This window comes from Chinchilla lanigera, unplaced genomic scaffold, assembly GCF_000276665.1.
Source record: "Chinchilla lanigera isolate Chin_1 unplaced genomic scaffold, ChiLan1.0 scaffold00180, whole genome shotgun sequence".
Lineage (NCBI taxonomy): Eukaryota > Metazoa > Chordata > Mammalia > Rodentia > Chinchillidae > Chinchilla > Chinchilla lanigera.
In genome coordinates, this window is record NW_004955581.1 from 995,713 (window position 1) to 998,826 (window position 3,114).

General features: G+C 41.1%; 2 pseudogenes; both read right to left on the minus strand.

Moving 5' to 3' along the window:
* Nucleotides 1–649: 649 nt before the first annotated feature.
* Nucleotides 650–1,667, minus strand: LOC102028038 (annotated as a pseudogene).
* A 312-nt stretch (nt 1,668–1,979) lies between these two features.
* LOC106147557 lies at nt 1,980–3,114 on the minus strand (annotated as a pseudogene).

A 3,114-nucleotide genomic window follows, 5' to 3' on the forward strand; every position in this document is an offset into this window, starting at 1 on the left:
GTCTCCCAGAGTTTATTTCGGACTTCTGAGTGTGAGATTTCTGCGGGCGCTGTCCTGTCCTCTTGCATTTTTAATGCCTGTAGAGACCCTGGAAATTCCTGGAACCTTAGGTCTAGAGGGACAGGACCCTGCGGGGCGGAGACACACAGACGCAGAGAAGGGGGCGGACCCGGTGCTTTGTAAATCTCAGCACACAACTCAAAAAAGACAAGCAAGGTCACATTTCTTTCCAAAAGTCTGCATTTATTTTCTTCCTATTATGATGGCCCATCCCCTGTTTTCAACTCCCTGATGAACATTTTATTTAGATTTTATTTCACTCTGACTCCTTCCAAATATAACCCTGTTTTAAATGAAAAAAATGCATATAATTTTCTACTGGACTTTAAAATCAAAAACTGTTCAGAAGGACACATGAAATAGATAAACAGATGTACAAATATAGATAGACACGTACATATGTATTAATTTAAATCTTTTATCTCTTTTTATAATCTCTGTCTATCCCCTATTTCTTAGTCTCAGTTTATCATGTTTCTGCTGTTCCTATTTTTATGGTCATTATTAACAGTTTTCTTGGCATTCTTTTTTTTTGTTTTTGTTTTTCTCCAGTACCAGGAACCGAACTCACGACCTTGCGCTTGCCAGGCAGGCGCTTTTGCCGCTGAGCTAAATCCCTAGCCCAGTTTTCTTGGCATTCTATTTTTTTTTTTAAATTTGACAAGCAGCAATATCATGTTTGTCATTTGATGTAGATACAATTATTAGGTTATCTGTCATACTACAATATTTAAGTTTTTATGTTCTTTAAGATACATTAAAAAAAACCCACATCAGCTGCAGACGTGAAGGGAGAAAAGCAAGGCACTCAGCTGAATTTCCAGATTCCGGCAACACTTTACTTTAGCTCTGATAAAGTTTAAGAAATGTCACGATGACATGAGCTTCAAATGCCTCCTGGCATTTTCTTTGACGCTCACGGTATGGCACTGGGGACACTGTAAATGGCAGAGAAACAGGGACTGTCAAGTGACCGAATTACGTAGGCGCAGGCCTGCTGCTTCTCACAGGAGCGCGTGGCCAGGATGATTTGCACCCGCCGCAGCGGCGACATCACGCGACATAGCTGTACTCACCCCCCGACGCCTGGCTGCGCTCAGTACACTGCGTGTCAGCGGGACCTCGATGCGCTTCTTAGGCATGCTGACGCTGGGACTGAACCTGGCTCTCGACTGGCTGGTCACCCCCTGAATAGGGCCCTTGCGCTGAAGCAGTTTTCGTGCTTTCATGATAGGAAGTGTAGCAGCTTGGAGATTCCTTTTCCAGTCCTCGTCTGCGGCACTTCCAGTCTGCTCCGTTTCCTGTGGTGTATCTTTCTGCGTTGATGTAGTAATTTTAAATTTTGTTCTTTTACTGCTGAAGTTCATATTTACTGAAAATGAAGGTTTCGCATCAATATCTTCCTTTTCTGAATCATGATCAATCATTTTCATGTCAAGTAATGATTTGATTGCTTTTGTCAGTTCCTTTCCATTCATCTGAGCGCTGTCTTGAAGCTCCTCATAGCTGACCGTTACACTGTTGTTAAAGGCAAGAAGACCGGCCATTTGGTGTGTCGTGACCTTGGCTACACGCGGTTTGCCCAGATTGGTCATTTTAAGTTCACCTGTACAAAGGTAATGTACAATGTAGCTTGCTAGTAAACTCGTAACTACAGGCTTGCTTCCGTTTATTGATCACAGCTTCTTCAGAATCCATAGACATAGGTAATCCATGAATTAAGCGTTTTGCCAGCATTCTTGCGTAGAACTTTGAAAAACATCCTTATCATCGATCTATTTGAAAACAGTACTAAAGCTTGTCAGTTTGTCTTCTACTTCATTCTGCGTCATCGCTTTTGCTGACTTCTCCAGTGAATTGTCACAGTACTCAGCAAGCAGCTCAGGGGCTGTACAAACAGACTTCTGTTCTCTGTAATTTACCACCGATATAGGGGCTTAATCCAGTGCACTCATAAAGTGTTGATCGCCCTTCAAAACAGTGCTGATAAGCTGAAGAAGTGTGCCATGTACTTCCAAAACTGACTCCACAAATAGTATTGGCACATTTTCCTGAGTAAGGTTACTGGTTGCTCTAAGGCCCTCATCATGGATATGATTTTGCAGCTCCTGAATCATATGAGGTAACCCAGTTGACATAGAATGGAGGAAAACATACATATTTGCCATGTCATTTTTTTTCTCTTGTCAAACAATATTATAACATTCTGCATGTAAGAACTGTAAGTGATCTGCTATCATTCATTGTTGACATTCATGAGTTACTTGAATATAAGAACTTGGATTTAAGTATTTTCAGTATCAAATTTCTTCATCTTTTAATCTACCTAGAACCTTTTCATATGCTGTGAGCAATTTGATTCTTGTAATAAATTTGTAGCTTCTTGTTTGTAATCCTCTCCTGTTTCAGTCAGAAAAGGAGTCTCAAAGATTTCTTGATCAAACTTTAAAGCAAATTTTCTCTTACACTGTTCAACATGAACAAAGGAGTTAATAACCCCATGGATTACTTTCCGGTTTGGGTCTTCTCCACCACAATCATTTTTGACTTCTCGGAGCAGCATTCAGATAAGGATGGTCTGCAGAGGCTGAGCCATCAGTTTCCTCCACATATCCAAGGCTCTCCTATCTCCACAAGTGGCTCATTCATATCTACCCCACCACAGCCACACTGAAGATCAGCTTCAGTCAACTGATTCTTTCTAATATACTGGGTGTAGAGAGACCTGCATAACCAGTCCATGTAATCTGTACCCTTGCTCTATTACTCCCAATACCTATGATACATAACAAGTACTTGTTCTTCAGACTCTAGAACTCCCTTATGCAAATGCCGAACGTGACTTTCCAAAAAACTCTTGGCTTCTGTGTAAAATCTTTCTCCAAGAGGTTCACGACGGGCCACACATAAAGCATAGATATATGAAAAGCGATCGTTCCATGTTGTTCTCTCGACATATTCCAACGCAACAACTGCTTTGACTGTAGTCAGGAGTTTGTCCCACGTTTCATCAAAATCTACTACTCTTGGTTTCAAAGACATTGTGCAAGTTTA